Here is a 26,689-nt window from a genome sequence, read left to right as displayed (position 1 = left end):
GTTCTCAGTAGGGTGTTGGGGCTGGCAAGAACTAAAAACAGGTCTCTGCTGAATTAAGTTGCTGAGGCCCCTCCTCTCCCTGACTTCCCTCCCCCGCCTGTCAGGGGGCAGAGGAAAGAGGAGACAACCCCAGGTTTGGTCTATGGCTGGTGCCCAATGACGCACTCTCACCAATATAGATTTTGGAGGTGGAGACTATGGAAAAACAGGTGGCTGTGGGGGCAGGTGGCAGCCTGAAGGAGGTGGGGCTTATCAAGGGGGAGTGAAGGACAGTATGGGTGGGGGTCCTGGGGTATGTCAAAAAAAAAAAAATATCAGTCTCCTGAAACTTTAAGGACGAAAATGTAATCAGTTTTCAAAATGTACTTTGTAGAAGCAGTTCTAGAAAAGGGGTGAAATGTGACCCACATATGCCGGTGCTGTGATCTTTGCACACTGTGTCCTTAATTCCACAGAAATAGGGAAACCAAGCATTGATCTCAAGTACCCAAGGAAAGACCCCGACTAAAGACCCTAGGGATCCACTACTGGGCAGTCTGGGGCAGTGGGCAGCTGGCAGATCCTAACCTGACCCATGTATGCTGCCAACCTGTTGGGTAACCTTAGGCAGGCTTTTCCTATCATCAGTGTCATCATCTCTTAAATGAAGGGGTTAAATTCGAAGACTTTAAGGGGTCCATTGCTGATATTCTGTGTTTGAGATTGAGACAAGGGGACAAGCTTCAAGGCAAAATGAACCCCCGCCTCCTTCAGGGTCCCTGGGGCCTGGCTTGCCCTGTCAGGGACATTCATCCTTGGGCCTTTAGGGTCCTTGAGTTGTGGGACGCTGCTCCTGCGCGTCTGGCCCCAAGGCTCTGGCTGTCCCTGCGGGCGGCTGAGCCAACGACTCCGCCCACGCGCTCGTCCCGCGTACCGCCGAGCCATTAGCGCGATTGCTCGCGGTTCCCGGCAAAGCTGGTGATTTATGCGGGGCCTCGACGGGGCAGTCCCTTGAGCCAGGAACAATTAGCTAAAAGCCAGCAGGAAGGGAGGCAAGGGGGCGACCAGCCAAGCCCCAGGGCGCCCAGCCGGGGCTGCAGCCGCCGGCCGCCCCCGGCCGAGCACCCCAGCCCCCCGACTCGGTGGGCCCAACTCACCACGGCGGGGGCGGGGCTCAAAGGCCGAGGCGAAAAGGCAGTCCAGTATCCACGCCATGACCCGCGCTGAGTGCCCGGCAGCTCGCAGTTAACCTTTGCGTCGTCCCCCGCACTGGCCGCCCTAAGTAGCCCCCGGTGACCACGCCCTGAGCCGCACCCTGCACCCAGCTAAGAGTGTCTCGGTCACCGGACACCTCGAGCATGTCACGAAGGGGGCAGGGCCTCAGGGGAACCCCCCCGCCCTCCTGCCAGAAGAGAGGCCGCTGGTCCCGCAGCCCCTTGCCCCACGCGAAGGGAGGCCGAGACACACAGCTCCTGTCCGGGGAAGCTCTGACTCTGAGGGCGGGACCTTGCACCTACCCCAGGGAGCCCAGAGCCTGAGGGGAGACGCTATCTCAGCCCTGGTGAGCCCCAAATCTGAGAGGGAGGGAAGGTCCCTGTCCCCCACCCCCTCCCCAGGAGCCCTTGATTGGGCACATAAAAGCAGGCCTGTCCCCAAAGGCTGGAATTTGAAGGCGAGGTAGCGCACCTGTCCCAGGGAGCCTCAGATCTGAGGACGAGACTGTATCCCAAGCTCTAGAAAACTCCACGATTTAGCGGAGCGTCATCTCAGCCCTCAAGAGGCCTAGTCTAAGCGGGAAGCAGTGTGTCCCCCAGGATCCCTGAATCTAAAGGGGAGTTGATGTCTCAGCCCTTAGGGACCCTCCCACCCCCACCCTTAACCCCTCTCTTAGGGCAGGCATCACCTCAGCCCCGAGTAGCTCCAAGTCTGATTTAAATCACTGCTCTGTTCTAGAGGACCAAGAATGTGAGTAGGAAAAATGATTTTGCCGCCTCCCCCAAGAAGCCCCATATCTGAGAGTAATCTTACTTCCCTTGTCCTGGGAATTCTGCAGGGAAGAGGGAGATGCTCTCCTGCCTGGGAACATTTGTATTGAGGGGGTTGATCATCAACTGAGATAAAAGAACCCAGTGTCAAGTATGTACAAATATGGGTACCCCCCACTTGCTGCCGACTTACAGATTCCACTGACAATGCTTTTGCTCAGGGCACTGATATGGGAGGGGGACCAACATTTATTTTTAGAAAGAATTTGATATTTGATATTTCAACGGGGGGTGGTACTGTGTTGGATTTTCTTACACTTCTTTTATGGCTTTGTATTTTTACATTTTAAATACATATGGGAGCACATGCCACAATGGGTTCAGTGTTTGGGGCCTCTGGTGGTGGTAAAAACAGCCCTGCCCCCCAAATCCTGGGGTGGAAGCAGCCACCAGAGATGGACCACATTGGGCAGGAAGGGCGTCTAACCGAAATTTCCTTTTTACTTCAAGCCCAGGGGCCCAAATTAATTTCCCTCCCAATTCGCCATTGGTAGCTGTACAGACATGACTCTGTGCCTTGTTTTTCTCCACTGGGAGAACGGGGCTCTGTTGATCAAAATGCTAGTGAGGAGGTAGAAAGAAATATGGAAAATCTTCTTCCAACATCTCGATTGCAGGCCAGAGGAGTGGAAGCCTCAATCATGGGATCCGTTGGGGAGAGCAGTTATTATATTTGCTTTGCTAACCACTGATATTAGCATTAACGCGGCAAAAGGGGTGCATAAAATGGAAAAATTGCCCATACTTTGCCATACAATTCTTAGCAAAGCAGAGCTATCTTCAGAGTTTAAAGGTCTTCCACTCATTTTCCTTCCTTTCTGGGAAACATGGTACCTCTCTGCCTTTGTACCAATTTCTAAATCATTTCCAATTTTCTCTGTTTTCTAAAAGCAATCACAGACAACAAACACTCACCAGACCTGCTCTTTTACCAATTTCTGCTTTACAAATACTTAGTCATCCAAGCCAAACAAGCCTGACATCTAGAAATGTCCAGTTTCAGGCCCTGGATATTGAAATCTCAGCCTTACCTCTTCCCATGAGCTTATCCAGCACCAGCTTTTGAAAGGGCCTCAATGGGTTCCTTTTTTTTCCCAACTGAATGAGCTTTTTTTGGGCTCCCTCATGGCACAAAATCTGCCTGCCTGGTCCAATCCAAGAGTCCTTGGAAACTGAAATTGCTCTGCTTCCAGGGCAGCTCTGCATGAGGTACAAACCCATGACAGCTGTCCTTCTTTGTTGCCTTTTCCTCAAGAGGTGTAATGTGGTAAAGGAACAAAGCTACAGAAACTCACGAACCTAGATTGGAAGCTCAATTCTGCTATGTTCTAGCCATGTAATCTTGGGAGGGTTATTTAATCTCGCTGAAGCTTAGTTTCCTCACCTGTAAAATGGGTATATTAATAGCTATGGAAAAAGCTCCAGGTGGACCAAAGCATCTACTCTTTTGGGAAAAAAGAGAAGAGAAAATACAGAGGTCAGAAATGCTTAAAAAATTGATTTAGTAACTAAGTTAGCAATTTTGCCCTGTCCCTTTTCTTTGACCTGCCTACTCTGCCACTTAATTACTTAGTGTTACATTCCCTTTGAAAATCTTTATCCTTAACTAAATATCCTGGGGTAGAAGGACATAATAGACATAATAAGGAAATGCATTCATCCATCAATCCATTAATTCATACAACAAATATTTATCAAATGTCCTCTAGGTGCCAGATATTGAGCTATGCAAATAATGTTGATTCACTCAATGAATTATTATGCAATTATTTTTAAGTGTATAATTTAGAAGCTTATATGATAATCTGAAAATACACGTATGATACTTTTAAATGAAAAAAAGGCAGGATGCAAAATGTGTGCACACTGTAATATAAACAGCACAAATAAATAATAAACCTATATACAGAATAAAAGGCTAAAAGGAAACACACCAGAATCTGAGTCGTGATTGTATTTAGGTAATGCAATTATGGGCAATTTTTAACTGTTTTATTATTTTCATATCTTAGTATTCTCCAGTTTTTCTTTAATAAACATATATTATTTTCTGGAGTTAGAAAATCCTACTTAGAAAAAAATCTACAACTTTGTCTCTGCTGAATAAAGGACTAGGCTAGACAGGGGAATGGCGAAGGCCCTTAGGTTGGGGTTGTGCCAGTGGCACAGGGCACTTGGGCTGGCTTTGGTGACCCAGAAAAGGCTGAGAAAGTTGGCCTGTGAGTAAAATGCAGAATTCCCTTCCTGTGCAGGAGCACATAACAAGTTATGACTCCTCCTTTCTGAGGACGTAGGAGTTCTTAGTGCCCCCATTGAGCAGCCAGGAACCTGCTAGCTTGGACCTGTAATCCCTCATCCCACGGTATGTGTTCACAAGGGACACATAGGACATCTTTGTCCTCACTCTGACAGTCCAAGACCTACAGTTTGACAGTTTGCTGCTGCTTAAGCGTCTTCTATTGTAATTCCAATTAAAAGCCAAGCATCCTGCTCCTAGCTTGGGTCATTGTCTTCCCAGAGGTCTTTAGCCACAATGATGAAGTGAATCTGGGGGTTTGCTGACTTTTAGAAGATAGGCTTCAGACCTTCTTAACTTTTTTCCTGAAGCCCAAAAGTGCTTGACACCCGGGCATATAATTGCTACTTAAATGGGACTGTAGGAATTAAAGGCCCTTAAACCTTGTCGTGGATCAGTGTTTCCCAAAGTACAATCCATTGGACCAGATGCATCAGAATCACTTGGAATGTCATATAACAATGCAGATTCCCTGCTCCCACTCCAGTCCTACTAAACAAGAATTTCTGGGCATGGAGACTAGAAAATAGTACTTTTAACAGGCCCTTCATGGGGGTTTTATGCCCATTAAAGCTAGAGAAACTCTAATGTAGAAGAAAGAAGTCTTTCCCTGCAAACCCTCCCATTGCACCGTAGCTACAGGGAACACTGCAGCACCCTAGCCACAAGAAACACTGGGGCAACCAAATAGGGAAACTGGTCACTTTAACCCCACTCTACTTCTTTTGGGTGCATGGGGAAATATGTAGCATGGAAAATTGACCAAACCTTGAAACATGACTCCTCACAGGGCCTAGGTGTGTTCAAAATGAGCATACTCCATACAAGTCATTCATTTGGATTTTCTAAGAATCCTTGTGTATATGTCTACATAGCACTTCCCAGTCAGGTTATTTCATTTGAACTTTCTACTTGTTGGGTTCCTTGCATCAGGCAAGAGAGCACAGTGGAAAGGGCAGTTAAAATACCAAGAGTGAGGCTGGACTTACTGGCTGACTGGCTGGGTGAATGTGTGTCTGCTTCCCAACATGAGCCTCAGGCTCCTCCTCTATGAAGTGGGAATCTCAGTCCTGCCGCCCACCTCCCTCTACAGCAGGCTTGTCCAAGCCATGACCCACAGGCCACATGCAACCCAGGACAGCTTTGGATGCGGCCCAACACAAATGTGTAAACTTTCTTAAAACATTATAAGATTCTTTTGCCATTTGTTTTACCTTATCAGCTATCATTAGTGTTAGTATATTTTATGTATGGCCCAACATTTCTCCCAAAGTGGCCCAGGGAAGCCAAAAACTTGGACACCCCTGCTCTACAGATTGTTAGGAAGGTCTCTGCATTTTCAGGAATGAGATAACAAAGTACTTATCTCTGGGCCCATGAAGGAAATTGGCAGATCAGCACCCTGCCCCCCAGCATGTCCTTTTGAGAAGCCCTATCAGAAGGTCCACACAGAGTGCACAGGGATCATATTTGTTCTCTAAAAGGGACTCCAAGCCCCAGGACCTCAAGACCCCGCCTCCCTGGTTTTCTATTTGTGAAAGACTTAACTGGGCAAATGGTAAACGTGTCAGTTAAATCACGGGTGCTTCGGGGGACCGCTTTGAACCTCAGAAGGGCCTCAATTTCCTCATTTCTCAAATGGGGTTATACAGAGAAATCTTGAAGTTCCTTTCTAGCTACTTAACAGCATTTCTAGGGGTACACTCCTTCCGCAGCACTTTTTTCCCATAGCTCTATTAATTCTAAACATTTTCATATCACTGAAACCTGACAAAGTCCTGGCACCATCTTTGTGAGGTAGATATGGGAGAGAATTATTCCCATTTTCTTAGATTTAGAAAAGTGAGGCAAAGTAAGTGACTATCCCAAAGTCACCCGGGGAGAAGAGATGAGCTGAGACCAGCCTCCACATCTCTCGCCCCCTGCCCATTCTTTTTCGGTACTCCTTGCTAGATCCCAGGAGCTGTCTGTCAGTGTGCTGACACCACTCAGGAAAATGCAAGTTTCATCCTGACACCAGAAAGACAGAGCAACGATTACGCTTCAGTCCCCAAGGAGGCAGAGAAATTGCTTTTAGTTGACAAGTGCATCTCCCACACACATACCCCTCTGGTTGAATGAAAAGATAAAATCAAGTTAAAAATCCCAAATGCTCACTTAATTTTGTAAAGCATTTTGCTCTTTGAGCTAGGGGTAGGCAGGATGAGAGAATTTTCCAACTCCAGAAGTCTCGACCGGGTGGGGTAGGGAGAATGGTGGGAACTAAGGGGGGCACAGAAAAAAAAAAGTCAGAAAGAACAAAAAGCATGGGGAGGTTTTCTTTTAGTTTTGTGCCATAATCAATAAGAAAATGGAGTTATCTGAAAAAAGAACTAGAAAAAACTCAAGTGTGTGCTTATGCCTTTGAAAAACTACAAGACATGCAAGCCACTGACATTTCCGTTCTAGATGAAAATTCTATGGCTTTCGATAACAAGAGTTTAGGGGCTCAGCAGGGGGACCGTCCACTTCTATGTGTTGCCATAGACTCCTGGGCTTTACTACCTCTGAAGGTCATCCCTGCAAAGCACTTGCCTTTATATATTTAAGTGTATCAGCTCCCGACGTACTCTCATATGTATTTTCAATCTGAATTGCATACAGCTTTGGGAGGTTGGCAGGACAGAGATTAGCACAACCCTCATTTTATAGAGGAAGAAACTAAAGTTTGAGGAAGGGGAGTGACTTGCCTAAAGTCACTGCCTTTTTTGTTTGTTTGGAACCTGTTCTTGAACCACTTTTGTGCTTCCTTCTTTTGTGCAGGGCTCCCTCTCACACTACCCATATCCAGCCTAAAATCTGGCCTTAGATCTTATATGTCTCTTGACCCCTCCCTTGGACTCCAAAACTTGGAGACTTTCACCTTGCAGAGAATTCCAAAGCCCTTAGAAAGCCTGAGAATCTCCCCAGCTAAGTACATTTTATTCTTAGTAGTGAAATGTCATGATATCTGCAACATATTTTCAAGTGTGTGAGTGTGTGTGTGTGTGTGTGTATATATATATTTATATTCATGTTATATAGATAGATAAATATATATATCTATATATTATATAGAGAATTTATTGTGCATATATATATACACACAAGTATTTATTGTGCTGTTCTTTCAAATTTACCATATGTTTAAAAGTCTGAAAATACAAAGTTAAGGGGAATCTCCTCCCAGGCAGCCACCTCACCGGTTTACTCTAAAATCTGAGAGTTAGTGGTACATCCCTCCCACGGTGCTCTACCTCAGGACTCTATCAGGATGACCTGGCCCCAAACACAGAACTAGCTCTGCAGGAGGGGAAGGCTACACCTGTGAGTGGTTGTGATGTCTTAGATGGAGCTTGGGTGCTGGTAAGTGGCTGCCTGTACTGCATTGGAGTTTAGAGTGAAGGATTTGATGGCCAAGCAGCTTAAATTAGAGACCGAGAGGAGTCCTTAAACAAATTCTAATTAGAGCTGGCAATTTTCAAAAAATAATGTTTTCTTTAATTTCAAAACTTGCTTATCAGGGTTGAAAGTGCCATTAGAGATAATCTAGTCCAACCTCCTCTCATCACGGGGGCCGGTGGGAAGGAGGCACTGAGATCCAGAAAGGGAAAATGACTTACCCAACATCGCCTAGCAAGTTAGTGGCTGAAAAGGGACTAAAAGCCAGGTGTCCAGCATCCTAGTCCAGGGCTCGGTCCATTACATCACACTGTTATCCCACTTTGGCTTCCTGGGTTCTTGAAAGGTCATCTGCCCACCCCAGGGCTTGCTTTCTTCAGACCAGCGTGGCACTTGGGGGATTTGCAGTCAGCGACAGTCCCTGCTGCTGGGATCTGAGCCAGGCGCCTGAAGACGGCACCTGTCACATCCCATTGGAATGAATTACCTCCCTCTGAAACTGAGAGGGCCAGGTGGAATCTGGGAGCGGCACCTTGAGAGCAGAGTCAGTCCTGGCTAGTGTGCCATGGACATTCAAGGCAGAGAAGGTCATGGAAAATATCCTGAGCACTGTTTGCTGGGGAGCTTTCCACCTCTCTTGGACCCCAAGTGATTTATTGATTATTTTAGGGACAACCACTCTGGTTTATTGGTTTAACTGCCATTTCTCGTGAGGGGGCGGGGTGGGGGGCTGCCTGCCCGCTGCGTCCCCTGGTCTGTCTACTCACAGGATTGGTTCATGGGACAGCTTAGGTGGACCCTCGTGAGCCTGTCGGGATTAATGGCATTTGACTATAGATCATGAGAAATCTCATCAGTTGCTGTGGGTGGAGGTGGATGGAGCAAGCAGGAAGAGGGCAGAGGAGAAGAAGGATGATGAGCAATAGCGGGAGGGAACAAAAAGGAGGAGGGAGAAGGGGGAGAGGAACGTGCAATAAAGGAATTCTCTTGTACAACAACCACTGACATTTCTGAGCCTGTAGCTTCCTCACTTTTAATCATTCCCTTCATTAAGTGCCATTTGTCAATGCAAATAGGTCTTTCTCCATTATAACTCAATCTTGGGACAACCCACGCCTTAAACAAAGATGCAAGGCTAGCTCCAGAGCCCTAGATTTCCCTAACTAAGGGGTTGTTTGCCCTTCCCTCCCTGCATTCCTCCATCCCAGGCACCATAAGAACACCAAAATTGGCCCTAGGACAAAAGATACCAAGGACTGACTTTATCTTCTGAGCTACTTTGGGTCTGGGCCCCGCCCAAGGACCCCCTCTTCTGACTTCTGTGGCCCAACACCCTCTCCTGCTATCAAGCACCAGGGCTTATAACTGTCCTGCTGTTCTACCCTTCAGATCCCAGGAGAGTTATGAGACTGAAAACTAAGCGGTAAGGCAGGAAGGTGCCATCAGAGATGCATCTGCCTAGGACCAGAGAGCAGCCATGCTGGAGAAACACTCCTGCCATCCACGCAAGACAGCTCCTACCCCCTCCATATTTGCACACACACACAGCCCCTCTCAATACTGTTACCAATGTTTTTTTGGAGGCCTACTCCAAGGGGACACATCTCTGTCCTATTTTTATTTTCATTCTTTGCACAATGCTACATTGTAAGTCTCTATTTATTGAAACTCACTCTTCCCTTGGCTCTGAGGACACTGTGCTATACTGGTGTTCTTACCTCTGATTTCTCCTTCTAGCTCTGCATTCTCCTTTGGTACCCTAAATGGGAGCATTGCTCAGGTCCTGTCCTCAATGCTCTATTCTTATGTGGAGGGGCTCAACTACTCTGATGGCCCTTATCTTTCTGGATCACTCACAATACCTAAAATAGTGTCCTCCATATAGTAGACACTTAAGTAATGTTTACCTAATTGATTAACATTTGTTAATTGCACAATGCCTGGTACACTTCAAATGTTCTGTAAAGACTATTATGGGAGATCTTACAGTTTACAAGCATTTCCTGTGTATTTGCCTGTCTTCATCCTCATCATAACCCTGTGAGGATGATTTTTTCTTATTCTCATTTTTATAGATGAGAGAAGAGGAGGGAGCTAATGTTTGTTTTCTGCCTAGTGCTTTATACACATTTTAATTTAATTTTCACAACCGCACTGTGAAGTAGGTGTTCTTAGCCACATTATACAGATGGGAAAACTGAAGCTCAGAAAGGAATTCAAGATCACAAGGAGCATATAATTTGTCTCCTCTGCTATTTCACTGTTCTGTAAATTTGATCATACCAAATTTAGTGAGCAATACTGGGGAGGCATATAAAAGGTATCATACAGTGATATTATAATTATTGTTTACATATAAGTATTTTTTGGTTTGCATTCATATGAAATTTAATGTCACGCATATAAAGAGCTGAAGAGGAAAATAAAACCCTTCTATTTCCAAGCATTCTCTGCTTTCCCCTTGCATATTATAATAAGAAGAACAGATTATTAAATGTTTACTGTGTGCCAGGCATTATGTTTAGCATTTTACATGTGTGCTTTCATTTAATTCTCACCACAACACTATGAGGTGGGGGCTATTATTATATCTCAATTTATACATAAGGTAATTGTGCCCCATAGGAGTTAAGTAACTGGTTCAATGATCCCTAGTTAGTTTCTGAGGTAATTGAAATTTTAAGTCAGGTTGGTCTGACTCCAAAGTGAACATTCTTTTAATGATAGCAGGCTGCCTTTCTAAGATGATAGGGAAACCAAGTTTCAGAGAGATTGTAATGTCAGGTCTCCTGATTCTACATTTTTTTCCACTTTGCTTCAGCTGCTAGCATCTCTTTGTTGAAGGGACTGCTTTTATTGTCAATAATCTTTCTATGTCTGTGGTCTGTCTCCTCAACCACATTGTCAGCTCTGCCAAACCTCTTTAGATCCCCCACAGAGGGTTCTCACTAAATACTTGTCAATTGATAAGCACGGGGCTCTCTTCGGTTGAGAGAATTATTAATAACCATCAGACTTTGACAAAGCCCTTCTCATCTCCAAAGGAGTTGAGCCCTTGGAGCTTAGGAGATGTATCAATTCCTCGCCTTGCTGCAGCTTGAAGTCAGGAGCCCACACTGCCCGCCTCCGCACAGCATCCATTCTCCAGGGAGCCGCTATAGCGTCAGAATCATTTCACCGAAGGCTAAATTATGTGTGTGACTCTGGGAGAGCGAGGTCTCCGTAAAGGGGGAGAAGAATGTGGGCTGTGGTTCTGAATGCAGATGGACCCTGGGGATGTTTCGCACCATCCGAGATGATGTGTCAACCTCTAGCCGTGGCACTCCATAGAACAAGCTTTAAAGAGTGATCATTACTGTTATATTGGGAATATTAATAATATTTCTTACATTTGTACTGTGAACTCCCATTTACGCAAAAGGCTCCTGCATAAGAATTCATTATTTTTCGTTTGTGCTGGCCTTCCACAAAACCTTTTGGGCTTCAATATTCCCCCAAAGAAATATTCCTCTGTCCAGTTTTTGGGAAAGAGAACCACCCCAGGGAAACAGAAACAGCTGAGACCCTGAGAACGGGAACCTTAGCTGGCTGGGACTAAAGGCCAACAATTGACCCTGCTGAGCAATGAAATATGTTTGGAGCCTGAACACAGATCCCCAATCTCCTTCCTTCTCTTTGGCTGTTCCTGGAGCTGGCAGGACCTCCCACCCCAAGCAGAATCTGTAATTCCTCCCGCAATCAGAATTCACTCTTCCTCATCCCTTCCCCCATCAATGGCCTCAGGGACACTTATGTGGAAGCCACCAATTATCTCTTCCCCTCCTCTAGACCAATTTTCTCATGCATTTGTATGAGTTCACTTAGCATCCTGCAAAGAGACAGGCAGTAGTAATAATCATAGCTAACATTCATGGAGCTTTTACTATAAGGAAGGCACTATAATAAGCACTTTGCATGCATAATTTCTCTTCATCCTCATAATAGTTCTACGAGGAAGGTTTATTTGGCTCCCTACTTTAAAGAGGAGGATGTAGTTTCTAGTGAGTAAGCAGCCTGCCCAAGGCCACAGAGCTAGCTAATGTAGAGCCAGGATTCAATGCCAGATCTATGAACCCCTCCAGTATACTGTCTTTTAGTATCGGCTTCCATTTCTTGGATAAAAACAGTGGGACCCAGAGATTGGAAGGCCATGTAACATTCAGAGGAAAGAGTCTCAGGAAGTCAGGAAATAGTTTTCCTCCAATTTCTGCCAGTAACAGGCTAGATGAGACTGGGTGAGTCACTAAAATTCCCCTGTTTCTGAATCTGCAAGCAGGGTCCACAGTGTGTGAGATGCAAAAGAGATGAGCCAAGGAAGGTTAATCTCCTCCAAATCTATAGAGTTTAAAAGCACCATGCGAATGCAAAGTGTTCCTTATCATAATCCTTAACATTATTATTCCAGCCTATTCATCTACCAATGAACCTGGGATACAGTGCCTAGCTCTGCCCCTGGATTCTGGTGCCATTTAAGTGCAAAGACAAATGGTCTCAGGGAGTCAGGGGTGATCCATTATCTGGATATGGATTATTTCTCAGGAGTAAATTGTTAGCCCTGTCAGGTGGCTGATGAATTCTCCCATTGCACCTGGGGGCTCATCACTCTGCATGGGACGTGCAGGGAATGCAAGCAGCACAGCAGCTGGAGTCACAGTGTGACTCTGCAGATGGGGTCCTGGGGGCGGGGAACAAGGATGTGTTGGTTAGGTTCCAGGGAGCAGCAAACGACCCCACCCATCCTTGAGTGAAAAGACAGATAATGAACCCCACCCACCCACAGCCTAGCCCAGGGCAGAAAAGGGTAACTCCTTCCCTCTCCTGATGCTTGAAGCATCTTTGGGGAAAACAAAGCATAAAAGAGGCTGACAGATTCATACACAAGGAGGTACTGACAGAGAGATGAGAAGAATGGGCAAGAGAAAGAGAAACAGAAAAACAAGACATGGAGAAAGACAGGGAAAGAAAATGAATAAAATAAAGGATCACAGAAAAGAGACACATGGAGGAAAAGGAACACAGTTAAAAGAGAAACCCAGAAATAGGAGCTAAGAGGAAAAGAAGAAAGAGTAAGAAGTAGCTGGGTGCGGTGGCTCACGCCTGTAATCCCAGCACTTTGGAAGGCAGAGGTGAGCCCACGAGTTCAAGACCAGCCTGGGCAACATAGCAAGACCCCATCAATAGAATTTTTTTTTTTAAATTAACAGGGTGTTTTGGCATGCACCTATAGCTCCAGCTACTCAGGAGGGTGAGGTAAGAGGATCGCTGGAGCCCAGGAGGTCAAGGTTGCAGCGAGCTATGATCATGCCACTGTGCTCCAGCCTGGGTGACAAAGTGAAACCCTGAAAAAAAAAGGAAAAGAAAGAAAAGAAAAGAAAAGAAAAGAAAGGAAGAAAGAAAGAAGGGAGGGAGGGAGGAAGGGAGGGAGGGAAAAGAAAAGAAAAGAAAAGAAAAGAAGAAAAATAAATAAAAGCAGACTCAGAAATAATCCCCAAAAATGGGAAAAGTTATATAGAGAAAGAAAAAAATAAGAAAAAAGGAAAATATATGGGGAAAGATAAATCTAGAGAGAAAACAAGTAGGGGAAGAGAAAGGGGAAGAAATAAATAAAATACAAAAGAAAAGTATATAGAGAAATATAAAAATAGAACAACCAGAGATAAAGGAACACAGTGAAAGAAAAAAGGATGAGGGAGATAAGAATACTGGGAAAACAATAGGTGAAAAATGTTAAGAAACATAGAAGAGGAGATTGAAGTCTTTAGGAGGACCAGAAATGGTTTTTTTTCTCCCTCCCTCCCACTTTCACTGTTAGCCATTCTTGTGGTGTAAAATCAGTCAGACACAGACACACATTCTGAGTCAAATAAGCACATGAAAAATAGCACATCTGGACACAGAGGAGCTGAAAGATTTGAGATGTAGGCAGCGACAGACTCACAGCAGAAAGAGAGAGCCAACCTGAACACAGGATGGGCTCCAGGCAGAAACTGCCAAGGAACTAGATATACCACTGTGAAAGATGACACAAAGGCACCTCAAAAGATGGACATGTGAATAGACAGGTACACAAGCAGACATTCACCAGGGTGGGAGGAGGAGGTTTGGCCTAGCTCCTTTCCTCCTCTCTTCTCTTTGCCTTTGTGAAATACTCTAATAATGGGCATTTACCATTCTGGGTCTCCCACCCTTGGGATTTTTCTTTAGGCTTCATGAAGGTTGGTAGCAATGTGTTTCATTTAAATAAACTCACTCCTGCTAGGGTCTGTTAGTTACAGTATCTCCCCTCCTGGGAACAGACTTCTCTCACCAGTTTAAATGATCATATCCAAAAGACCCCTTTCAGGCATGAGTGTAAATGGCTGAATATCAGTCCCTTGGCTAAGACAGAGTTGGAGTCTGTCTTGATGCTTACTCCAAGACTAGAACTTTTTCCCCCAGTATGCCATGATCCTCCTTAACTTCACTGGACTTTCCTTTTCACCTCTGCAGTTTGAAGCAGATGAGAAGGGGAGGCTACGCATCAGGATCCCTACTCGAATAAGAGGAGCATCATAAGATTTCCTTGGTTAAAAAGTGTTTCTTGCAAAAGCGAAGTTTGAAAACCTCAGGGTTACACAGGGCCGGATGAATTCTAAGGGTCCTTCCAGCTCTGACATTCTGAAATTCTATGACTAAGAGCTAATTTGTTCAAATCTAAACCCGCAGTAATTGCACAGAACTTGATTGAATTTTCTGAGCAAACATGGCGTCACTGTCTGCCCCAATAAGTATTTAGCCATGGCCCCAGTTTAATGATTTTGTGCAGTATCAATATTTCTTAGTGCAGTTTCCAGCACTGACAGGTAGGTGCATGATGATGTGAAACATGTGGGCTCAAGATGCCCACCCAGGAAAGCCACAGGTGGTTGTTGGTGTGTCCACCTGGCTTGGGCTGACACACAGACTGCACCAACCCCTCTGGCTAGTGCTGGGCACATGCGGGGGTAGCACAACTGCCTTTGAAAGGGGCATGCTGGTTGGGTGGGTGGATCGGGTTGCCCTAAAAGCTCAGGGATGCTGTAGCCAACGGGTCACAAAGAGAATAGCAGTGAATGGGGCTTGCTTTGTACAACTTCACTTTGATGCAAATCATCCCTGAAGGCTACTGCCTCACTTAGTATTCCATTCATTCATTCATTCATTCTACAGAGAGTGCGTGCTCTGTGCCAAGCTCTGTGCTAGAACTAAGGATAGAGACATGAACAAGATACAGTCCAATATCTCCCAAAAATCTCATTTGTGAATCAGAATTGTGGTACAGTCAAGGGGGCAGTATGTGAACCAAAGTCAAGGAACACTGATGCCGCTCAGCATCAACAAACTTAGGCTATGGATAAATATTTATGAGAAGAAATAATTTGGTAGGAATATTACTATATATGCACACTTTTAATTATTCCCACTGGCAAAACTGATGAATCAGAGACCTTTTTTTGTATGCAATATTCAAGATGCAAAGAAGTCTTATAATTAGCTCAGGTAAAATAACTTGATTGTTTCCTAAGTACAACTCTGAAAAAGCACAAATTAATTTAATACTTTTTGTTTATCTTTTAGTTACACATTATCCATGATAGGGTTTTATTTGTTGGTGATGGTTTGAGAGCATTGTGTTTTGGAGAGAAATGAAACATTTATTGGAAGAGAAAGGAAGATCGGTTCCTCTCTTTGATGCTGCCATGACACTAAGCCTGTCATTCCCAAACAGAGATACATTTATATAAGTTTGTGAGTTCTCTTGGTCATTTGTCTGTTATATATTTAGACTTTCACACATGCACCAACCATACACAAAGCACCTTCTCTGACACGTGCACTGGGCCACTTGTGGGAACACTGGAAAGATTAGAGCATAGCCCCTGCCCTTGAAGGGCTTCTACTCCAGAAGGGGAGCCAACAAATAACTCAAGGGCTTTATGATGAGTGGCATAACAGAGGTGTGGACAAAGGGAAGCTGAGAAGAACAGGGACTAAGAGATGAGGGTATTCATTCATTCATTCATTCTACAGAGAGTGCGTGCTCTGTGCCAAGCTCTGTGCTAGAACTAAGGATAGAGACATGAACAAGATACAGGAGAAGCTTTAAGAGACAAGGTGGCCTATGGTGGGGTGTGGTGGAGAAGGTCTGAAGATTGACCCTATTCATCATTGTGGGGCTAGACGGAGCCATCCTCTTTCTCCAAACTCTGTTTTGCTTTGTTTTAATCAGTAGAATGTATCTGTGAGAACCACAGAACTACACAGCAAGCAGATCAGTCTGTAGCTGGGATTAGCCCAGTAGCCTGCATCAGTTTAACTGCTTCAATTTAGGATGAAATATAGCCACTCCTTTTGAAAAACGCAATGCAGGGAGGTGGGTGGTCAGAGACTGGCTCCTATCCCCTAACCTTAGCTTCTTGAAAATCAGATTTTCCTTGCCTACCCAGCACTCCTATCTAACAGAGTTATTCTTTTATGGGGGCAAAGTTGTTTGAGTAGCACTGGGTATCATGGTAGCTTTCAAATTATTCACATTCCAAAGGAGGTTTAATGATTTCCAAGATAATTGGTTGTAGAAATAAGTCCTTCTAAAAACCCAGCAATAGAATGTTCATGATGCCACAGGATGATTCAGAACATTTGGCCTTAATTACTTTGATTGTCCGCCAGGATTTAATATATGAATATTACATTGCGATCTTCAATTTAATTTCTTGTGTAAATGGATTGTGGCAGAATCCTGTAGTCCTGAACTGGCACATAATTCAGCGTGGGAGACACTATCTTAACTCATCTCATTACTCAAGCCATTTGTTGTCCTTCAGGCTTTGACAGCCAGGAGATGGGAAAGTAGCAGAGGTGATGTGATCTCTCAACCTGGGTCCAGACAGACATGAGCCATAGTCTCTACCGATTACGTTGTTACACAGACACAGACAGCACTTATTTTCAGAAGAAAAAAAAATGCCCCAGTCAATGTGCAGCTGTGTGCTCTGGTCTTTCTTAGCATAATGGAGTGGAAAAAGCTGGGGCATGCATGCAAGAGACCTGAGTTCTAGTCCTAAGTTGACCACTAACTTGCAGTATGATCTTGGGCAAGCCACTTAATTTCTCTGAGCTTTCGATTCCTCGTCATTAGAACTACATAATCTCCAAGTGCTTTCCAGAGTGAAGGTTTTCTGACGTATTAATAGCATGTGGCAAATCTGACAGTTTTGGCACCATGGCTAAAAGAAGGTTGTTTCTATCCATCTGTGAATAATAAGCAGCCCCCCAAGAATGGGCAAAGTTTGAGGAAAGGGAGAGCGAGACAGGGCAGATAAGTGGGAGGGAAGAAGGAAGGGAAGGTGGAGAGAACAGCCCTGCAGCCTTAGTGAGCTATCTCTCAGGGCCCAGGTGAGCTTGTTAGGACCTTAGCAAAATGGGGGACATTTCAGCCTGGGAAGCTTGATGGAAATTACAGGAATAAAATGAGATTCAAAAAGCATTAAATGGGAAGCCACAGTGCTGGAGAATTTATTTGTACCACATATAACAGAGAGTTTGCATCTAGAATGCATAAAGAACTCCTAGAAATGAATATGAAAAGGACAATCTAGTAGGATAAAATGGACAAAAGACTTAAATGGGAATTGTACAAAAGAGTATATCCAAAAGGCCAATGAACATATGAAAAGATGCTCAACCTCAGTCATCAGAGAATTGCAAATCAAACCACAACGAGATACCACTGCACACCCACCAGAGTGATTAAAATGTAAAAGTCTGACAATACTTACTGTTAATAATGATTTGGCGCAATGAAAGAGTGCAAATTGGTACAAACTTTGAAAAACTGGCAGCATTCAGCAAATGGAATGTGTGCTTATGACTCAGTGATTCCACTACTAACAGAAATGCAGGCACATGTGCACCAAAAGTCAAACAAAAATAACCATAGTAGTGTTAGTCAAACAGCCCCAAACTGGAAATGCCCATCTGCAGTAGAATGATAAACTCAATTGTGGCATATTCACAAAAGGGAATATTATACAGCAATGAGAAGGAACAATATCAGTTTTATGCAACAACATGGATGAATCTCACAAACATAATATTGAATGAAAGAAGCCAGAAACAAAAGCATACATACTGAATTATTACATAAAAGTCAGTAACTGGCAAAACTATAATGTTTAGGAATGCATGCTAAGATGTACAAGTATAAATAAAAGCAAGGAAGTGATTTTTGGAAAAGTCAAAAAAGTTGTTACCTTTTAGTCGGGGAGAAAGGAATTATGATTAGGGAAGGGACACAAGTAGGGCATCAGGGATGCTGATAATATTCTATTTTTAACTGGGTAACAATTAACACGGGTGTCTCGTTGAACAAGTTGTGCATTTATGATTTATGCACTTTTCTTTATGTGTGGTATATTTCACAATTTAAAAATAAAGTTTTAAAAATACAGAGATTGAAAAAAGTCAAAGCCAAATCTTTGTTTCAGACTAATGTGACTCCAATTTCTGTCCATTGTCTCAGGACCCTGCAGATTCTAGACTCTCGGCAAAGAGAGGACAGAGGCTGTGTCTCATTTCTCTCAGTATCTGCCTGCCAAAATCTTCCAACTTTAAAGCTAACCTGACTCCAATTGGTACCTAACAGCCACCAGCCAACTGACTGCAGTTAAAGACACCTTGTTCCAGCTGCTTTCTAGTTTCCTCTCATTTCCCCATTCTCAAACTATTCTTGTTCCATTTCAGTTCCATCTTTCTCTTGAGTCTTTATTCTGTCTTCTGTTTGCAGCCCTGTTCCTTCCTTTTGGACTAATGGCTGAGTGACCCAACTGGATTTCCTTGGCTTGAACCTGAGCAAGCCCTCTCTCTCTAAAGACTTGAATGCCTACTCCCTTCACTGAGTGGTTTCTTCTGTTCCTGGCCAACTCAGGTAGGGTATCTACCACCTCCCCCTCCCTAGATCTTATAGGGTTAAAGTGCCTTATCTCAAATCCTTGGCGCCAAATGTTTCAAAATTCAGAATTTGGGGAATTTTATCAAGGTAATCTTGTGTATTTGCCAATATCACATAACACCTCTCGCAGGCTGCGGCATAGCTCCCCATAATCAAATACATTAATATTTTTGTCATGAAATATATGGATGTTCACACTAAGTGGGATAAAGAAAGACTATCATAATATAAGTTAAAATGAGTTTTAACGTCAAACTTATGAGAAAGTTTTTGGTTTTCAGAGCTTTGTGGTTTGGGAAGTGAAAATAAAAAATAGGAGCCCAATGCTTGTTTGGTGGATGGATGGAAGGATGGAAGCATAGAAGGACACAATGAATTACATGTGTTTATCATCCCAAGTGACAAACGTGCATTTAACAAGAGTCTTCATCACTTTAACCAATTGTGGGCACATCAGATTCCACCGCTGGCAAGAGGAACACTAGTAGAAAAATCTACCACATAGGTCTGCTACCAGAACATAGATGGCCTGCCTGGGGTCAAGTGGCCATCCCTGGGCCACTCTTCTGCATAAAACATCCATCCAGCCCCTTTTCCTGGCTATGAGTGGGGTAGGCCTAACTAGAAGGGAAAGTTATGGATATGGCAAGTACCTGGGGCTGTTGGGTCCAGTTGGAAAGGAATGGATGGGCTTCAAGCACCAATTTCATGTGGCCCTCCTTAAATAGTATTGTTCTCAGCAAGGCTTTGCAAAGGTATTGAGTGGAATTAGTTCAAGATCACCCTTCCCAGCAAGTACTCAGAGTGCAGTAAGTATATATTTCTAGGAAAGGGTACAGTTAGGTGTTTTTTACTTCCAGCCACCTGGGAGTGTGGATACTACAGCTTATTGTCCTGGGATGCTTCAGAGGCAAAGCAGTGAGTTCCAGGAGAGGCTAGCAAGGGACTAGAGCATGAGTCAAAGCCAAACCCTCAGGTTCCCCCTCCCAGGAGACACCAAAGAATCATGGGAGACCTCATCAGGAGAAAACCATGCAGCCACTTCCAGGACCGATGCCTAGAGGAGAAGCTCAGGGGAAGGTGGATTTGAGGAGAGGTTAGGAGGCTCAGCCTTAGAGCTCCAGAAAACTGGGTTGTTTACTCCTAGAATATGGAAACTGAGTCACCAGGTAGGCATCTCCCATAGCTCTGCCCCAGGCTTTTCCATCTTAAAACAGTTAAGACAGGACTTACATGAGCTCTTCCATCTTTTTCTGCTCTGCTTTCCAGAGTTCATGAATCTATGATTCTCTTTTAAATAATCTTTGTCTTTTTTCTCATAAGAGTAATACATGCTCCTTGTTGAAACTTTGAAAAGTTAGGTAAATATATAAATGTTTAGATTCACTTATCATCCCACCCACCTCTTACACATTTGAGTGTATTACCTTTCTGCTTGCTTGCTTTTATTTTCCATGTCTTTATAAAATTGTGATCATAGACTTTTGTATTTTGAGTTAGACACTTAAGTATATTGTGAGCATTTCCCATGTCACCACAAAAGCTATCATTCTAGTCTAATTTGAATATCCACCAGATATTGTGGGCACACTTAGCAAGGATAAAATGTGTAGCCTGCCTTTATGGAACTTATACTCTTGTTGAGAAGATGAGGCTGATATACATGGAACCAATAGTGATAAATACAAATGGAATATAATGAAATGTCACTTTGAGGGATAGGCTGGAAAGACAGAAAGAATCCAAAAGAGGGAAAGATTGACGTGGGTAGCATTATAAGTGGAGGCTCCTGGAGAAGGCAGGACTTAAATTGGCCTTTAAAGGATAAGAAAAAGGAGAATGAGAAAGGTAGAAGCATGAAGAAAACAGACACAATGGGGGAAAGCTGGATTGAGTAATCCCAAACCCTTTATGCTTATCATTGTTGTTGATGATACAGAGCTACCCAGGGCCAGGATTTCAGGACTGTTCAAGGTCCCACCTAATATATGAACAAATAAACCCAGGTCTCTAACCTAAAGGGGATTTGGAGGCTAAATGCATGAAAAATGAAGCACTGGTATTGATATGGCAGTAGCTTAGACTCAGACCTTTTTCCACTTAGTAACTGACTTGTTTCTTTGCTGCATCTTGAACAGTGATGGCTCAAACATCACGGTGCTAGTGGCCAGAGTCACCAGTTGTACAACTTCCTAGCTAGACAGCTGATTACATGACTCCAGAGCCCTAGTCACAGTCAATCCACTACTGTGGGTTGGTAATCACAAAAAGAGGGTAAACAGAAAGAAAGCCCATGTCACAAGACCCCTTCTTCATACACTGAAGACACAGCTAAAAGCTTGTTGTAAATGTTAATTAAGTCATTAATTTGTGATCTGAAGATCTCCCCAGTGGAACTAGGAGTTTCCTAAGGACAGAAAAACAGTGGTTTGAAGAACAGTAGAAATGTTCATGAAATACCACAGTTTAAGATTCATTTGTGATGCATCAGAAATGCCCTTGCCTATGGTCAGGAGACTTGCCACTAACTAGCTATATGATTTTGACCAAATTCTATTACTTCTTGGAGTCCATCTCAGTTTTCTTCCTCATCTGTAAAATGGAAACTATTTCAAAGTTCCCTTTTGGCACCAAAATTCTATGAACCTACAATGTATTTGGACCACCACCACTTTTCAGATTTCAGGATCCCCTACAACAATGCAAATAACCCTAAGAAAAGGCTACATCTTACCCTGTGTTGCCAGTCACCACCATACCTGGGAATCGAAGTCCTTTGGGGAATGGGACCAGGAGAGCGAGCAGGCCCAGCCCGAGGGGAGAGGCACAAAAAGGAGAAGTGGGTGGACCCCAAGATGTCACCAGTTAAGCAGAGAGAGGATCTTGATACCTCCTCCTCTATCTGCCTGTCCCCTGAGTGCCCAGCAGCAGGCTGTGCTTTACTGCATGCCTACGTAGGTGCCTGCTCACCACAGGTTGCCCTAGCTGCCAGCATGCTATTCCAGGCCAATAGGAGAACCCTGAGGTGAAGTACCCTGGGGCCAATCGTAGGTGGAAATATCTCTTTAATGGCCAGAGAGAGTGTATCTTTGGCTGCTTTTCATTGGTTCAGACCAACTGAAGGCTCTCTGGACTCTCAGCCAATGCCGAGCCATCAGCCAACAGGAATGGGCTTTGTTGCTGGATCTTGTTTTTGTCTAGGGCTGATGGGTAACCCTGCCCCAAGGGCTGCCTTGTCTCCTCATTATCATCCCTGACTGAAAACTTTTGCCATGAACACAGAAGGCATGAGCAGTGGGACTTAATCAAGGCAGCTCAGAGGTAGGCATGCTTGGAGCCAGGGGCCATGCCTGGGCCCAGTCCTTGCAGGTGAGTGCAGGTGAACCAGCAAAGGGAGAGAATAAACAAGTAGAATTGGTGGGCATGGGCACTGTGAGATTAAAGCTAAGGGCAGGTCTTGACAGATCAAACTCTTCCTTCCTTCCCACAAGCCATGAGTATCTGAGAAACTTATCCACAATCCTATGGTTCCCCCTTTACTCTTTCTCTGTAGCCCCAACCACAACCAGGGAGGGGTTCCTCCCAAGAAAGTAAGAAAAGCTTATTGGAGAAGGTGTGCCAGCTCCCACTTGCAGGCTGGATTCCCTGACTTAGGATGCCCGCAATGGTCAGAGATATAGACTTGGTGACTCTGGCCTTCAGAGATACATGGATTCCATAATATTTGCTTCTAACATCTCAGATTATAGTCTGACTATCTCCTCATATGCTTTAAGGAAGGCTAGGGGTGTGGGTTCAATCCTGGGTGAGCTGGGTAGCCTTCTTCACTTTGGTCTCTGACCATTGACACAATTATTAGTCCCACCCAAGGGCAAAATCTCTAACCTGAACAGCTATTTAAGCAATGTGTACACAGGAGGCAGAATGAGAGAGTATGGAGGATACAGTGAAAAGCCTTCCCTGTTTCTGAAAACATTCAGTCTTACATCAAACACTCACTGAATGCCTTTTATGAGGCAGACACTCTACTAGATGCTAAGATAACAAAAAGGAATAAGACACATGAACTTTTGGTGAATCCCGCCAGGGCAGAGCCAGGGGGAAGAGTGTGTTTTAAGCACTAGTGATCAACTACCTTTAAAAATTGACCTGAGGTTATAGTTGGCTTTGGAATCCCCCAGAACTGGCCCTTGGTAAAACTGATCACAAATGTCTGTTTACAATGCCCCTTAAGGTGCTCCCGTATTAAAACTCTCTTTCAGAAAAAAAAAAAAAAAATGTACTTCAAAATTTATGTAAGACCTTGGGCAAGTCAATTCTCAATCCTCCCCTCCTTAAAATAACAAGCTTAGGCTTGGGGCTGTGAAGCCCTTTCCAAATCTAATAGACCCTCTAGGAGTCTATAGTAGCAGTCATTTACTCATTAGTATAAATTTAAGTAGCTATGTTCCTTTTCCCTGGATTAGCTATATTTTAAGCTTTGTTTCCAATTGTGTAATGAAAGACTTTGTCACTTAAAGATTTTGCAGGGATCTGCCTACATTTGTGGAAGGGAAATGAAGATTAAAGAGGTATAATAAACCTCCCCAATATCCTAACATCCTCTTTCCTTGGGCTCTAGGGCCCTGCACTCTGTTGAGGTTAATCCCAACAGATTACTTAGTTACTAACAAAAAGAATCATTAAAAATAAAAAACTAAGCCTTATTGGGGGCTTACAATGATCTAACACCAAGAAACTGTTGCAACAATGAACCGGAAAAGCCTAGTGTAAAGTTCTGAGCACATATTATGCAGGCTCAGGATGCAGAAATTGCAACAGCACTTTGCCCCTTGCTCTTCTCTCCTGTCTGTTTTGGCTTCCTTTGGAGCCTGGATCTCAGTCCTACTGGCCGTAGATATTTTGAATGATTCAAGGTCAGGAAAAGGGACAATGATTCAGAAATGCACATCATTCCTTAAGTACATTTAATTGTAAAATACATCTAATCAATCCGATCCCCTGTCTGAACCTGGCAGCTAAGAGAAGCAAAGCAAAGCTTTTGCGTTTCACTCCAAACCAAAATAAGAAGCTAAAGGCGGATGGGGGAAGGGATGGGATCAATGAATCCAATCAATGGTCTATATTAATGTTTCTTATATGATAGTGCTGATTTGCAGCTTTCCAGGTGCCAAATGGCATCTGGGAAACATTACTCCATCCCCCAATTGACGTAATAATTAGATTGCATAAATGGTTCCTCTGTGCTCACTGCCAGCCCAAGAGACAAATGTTATTGGTGAGCCAATCAATCTTTCCCCCCGTTAAAGTTTCAACTTGTGTCAGCAATTATGCTGTGGAGGTCGAAAGCCACCCAAATGAGTGAAAACTGGCAAAGATGAATTTCAGGAGTGGATTATACTGCACTATTTCCCAGCAGAGTGTGTATGGTCAGAACCTGGACAGGTACATGAACAGATCTGCAACTGGATATACCACCAGGGGCCAGAAGAGGAAAGAAAGTCTAGTGACATCTGCAATATTTTGCTTTTCTTTATTCCAGTTGTCTCCTTCATACTTAGATAAACCAAGGGGCTGAGGAGAGCATGGCAGGGGAAGGCATTAGTAATTTGTTATTAGTCTTTGTGATAGGCTGAATAATGCTCCCCCTCCCATAAAATCCATGTTCTATTCCCCAGAATGTGCGAATGCTATCTTCTATGAGACTTTGCAGATGTGATTAAATTAAGAATCTTGATATAGAGAGATTACCTTGGACTAGCCAGCTGGGCCCTAAATGCAATCACAAGTGCCCTTATCACAAGTGTCAGAGAGAGAGATTGCAGACAGAAGAAGAAGAGAAGGCAACGTGACCATGGAGGCAAGGATTGGAGTGGCGTGGCCACCAGCCAAAGAATGCCAGCAACCACCAGAAGTGGGAAGGGGCAAAAGATGCATCTCCCCTAGAACCTCCAAAGGGAGCTCAGCCCTGCCAGCACCTTGATCTTGGCTCAGGAAACATATCGGACTTCTGGCCTCCGGACTTTGAGATAATAAATTTCTATTGTGTTAAGCCACAAAATTTGTGGTAATTTGTTACAGCAGCCCTAAGAAACTAATATAGACCTCCATTACTAAGCCCAGGTCACAGGTAGAATGATAAACAACCTTCCTGTTGTATTGTAAAGAGCATCAAAATCCTTCTCTAGCCAAAATAGGCCCTCAATCTATCATGATGCAATGTCAAGGACTAGGAATCCAAAATTCACACATATATGTCAACATTTCTACTTTTTGAGCAATTCTTTCTTGTTACTACGTTGCAAACAGTACACATAAGCCCTTGTTTTCCACTAGTCCTTTTGCATGAATTTATGCATCCAATTAACTCCAGCCACCAGGCAGGCCTTGGGGGGACAGGGAGGGACACTGAGCAGGTAGGGAAATACGGTAAATATGTCTAAATTGAAACCACTATTGGGCTCAAATCAAATCTTTTTTAGTAATAACACTAAGTAGGGCCTTTAGGAAAACAAGTCATGGCAGAACTAACTTAATTTACTCTTCTGATAAGGTTACATGGCTTGTAGATCGGAGAATGTTGTAGACAGGATGCATCTGGATTTTAACAAGGCTTTTGACTTAGACTCTCATGAGCCCTTTATAGATAAAGTGAAGAAATACAGACTGCAGGTGAGACTCCAGAGGTAGCAGGTGGCTGCTGATATGTGGATCAGGGTCTCTAGTGATAAGTCACAGATCTTTACATCAGTGTCAGTCAAGTCACCACTCTTATCCAACAGCTCAGACAGATGGCATGCTCTCTGGGAGTGAGGATGCTGGGAAGCTAGAGGATCTAGCTAACAGATTGGATGGGAGACTCAGGATCCAAAACAGTCTCAGTAGGCTGGAGCATGGGCTGACCTCTGTGAAATGCAATGTCCAGCATTAGGAATTCAAAATTCACATGTACAAAGACAGGCTTATATACAGAGCAGCCGTCAGCATAGAGAAGGCAGAGGAGATCAGTAGGCACACAGTTGGATGAGTCAGAAGAATGGTGAGGCTGGCAAAAATAAAAAAAATTTAAACAATAAAAGCTAAACGTAGCTGAATTTGCTTCTCTGGAAACAAGAGAGAACCGTGCTAACACTTGATTATTTTCCATTATCCGGGCCATACTGGGTTCAGTTCTGGGCAAAATTCCTTTTATCTCCCAGATGTATTATTTTTAAAAAAATAAATAAAAACAAAAGGTGGAGGGGAAATGGAGAGATGTTGGTCAAAGGATATAAAGTTTCAGTTAGGAAGAAGAAATTCTGGAGATCTATTGTACAGCATAGTGACTACAGTTAATAATAATGTATACTTGAAAATTGCTAAGAGAGTATATCTTAAATATTCTCACTACACACACACTAAGTATGTGAGGTAATGGATATGTTAAATAGCTTGATTCAATCATTTCACAATGTGTACATATATCAAAATGTCACATTGTACATTGTAAATATATACAATTTCTATTTGTCAATTACATCTTAATAAAGCTGGGGAGAAAAATACAAAACAAAAACAAAAACAAAAAAACTTACCAAAGTGAGTAAAGTGAAAATTGACAGCGTTCCTCCCTCCCAGTACCTAAGGCCAAAGGTAATTACTATTAACAGAGTACTGATTATCCTTCCACACTTATCTATGAAATTATTTATGATGTACAGTTTATTAACACAAATGAAAGCATGCTATATATATTGTTCTTGGCCTTGCTTTTGATTTAACAACATATCATGAGCATTTTCCCATGTCAGTGATCATAAGAGCTAATAATTACTGTTCATTTTCCATGTACCAAATACAATTCTATAAATACTTCATATTTTCATTCAGTTAAAACTCACAATAACTTCCATGAGATGAAGAATATTATTATTATTCCCACTGTAGAGAAAAGAAAACAGT

General features: G+C 43.5%; 1 long non-coding RNA gene across 1 annotated transcript in view; it reads left to right on the top strand.

Moving 5' to 3' along the window:
- The first annotated feature begins 1,438 nt into the window (after positions 1-1,438).
- LOC126945709 (uncharacterized) overlaps positions 1,439-26,689 on the top strand; it is a 40,857-nt gene continuing 15,606 nt past the window's right edge. Inside the window, exons 1-2 of the long non-coding RNA XR_007722536.1 lie at positions 1,439-1,540; positions 18,584-18,724. This is a non-coding gene — a long non-coding RNA (uncharacterized LOC126945709). The remainder of the gene's footprint in view (positions 1,541-18,583; positions 18,725-26,689) is intronic.

The sequence above is a fragment of the Macaca thibetana genome, chromosome X, assembly GCF_024542745.1.
Source record: "Macaca thibetana thibetana isolate TM-01 chromosome X, ASM2454274v1, whole genome shotgun sequence".
Classification (NCBI taxonomy): domain Eukaryota; kingdom Metazoa; phylum Chordata; class Mammalia; order Primates; family Cercopithecidae; genus Macaca; species Macaca thibetana.
This window is presented reverse-complemented; position numbering and strand designations above follow the sequence as displayed.